This window comes from Suricata suricatta, chromosome 15 (assembly GCF_006229205.1).
Source record: "Suricata suricatta isolate VVHF042 chromosome 15, meerkat_22Aug2017_6uvM2_HiC, whole genome shotgun sequence".
NCBI lineage: Eukaryota > Metazoa > Chordata > Mammalia > Carnivora > Herpestidae > Suricata > Suricata suricatta.
Window position 1 is genome coordinate 31,891,007 of NC_043714.1, and position 688 is coordinate 31,891,694.

The following is a 688-nucleotide window of genomic DNA, read 5'->3' on the forward strand; positions in this document are numbered from 1 at the left end:
ACTAACGCCATGACAGGCTTCAGATAAGCCTCAGAAACTAGAAGGCCTAAGTTACTGTTTTCCCAGGAGTGATTCAACAGGGCAGAAAGAAAAAAAAACGACCCACACCCACCTATTGTCCTAGCGAGCACCACCCCTAGCCTGGGCCAATCATAAGACCCCAGAAAGATACCTGACATTCCTGCTACTTTTTAGGCCCACTTAGTTTTAAATTAGCCCATCACCCTGGCGGCACCAACTTCTGCCAATGCGCTGCCCAATCATTTTGTAACCCCAGCCCCTCACTCCACCCTTCACCCCATCCCTCACCCCCTACTGTAATAAAAGTCCTGCTCAACTGGTGATGGGGGGGGGGGGGCCTCTCAGCATGAATCCACTGCGTTGGTAAGGTCTGAGAGACCGACCTTAAGCCTGAATAAATGCCCTTTGCTTTTGCATACGTGATTCGGACTCCCTGGTGGTCTTGGTTTTTGGGGACCCCGTAATCTGGGCATAACAGATGCAAGTAGTATTAAATTTGTTATTAAGGCTCCTGCTGAAAATTTTCTCACAACTTCCTTTAAATCTCTCTTGAAGTTCCTTCTTGCTTTGCCTGAGAAGAAAGTAACCCTGCTAGTTGTATTTCACTCATTCAGAAGAATAAATACCACATTCAGTTCCCAAGATATGGGTTCTCTACCAAATTTCT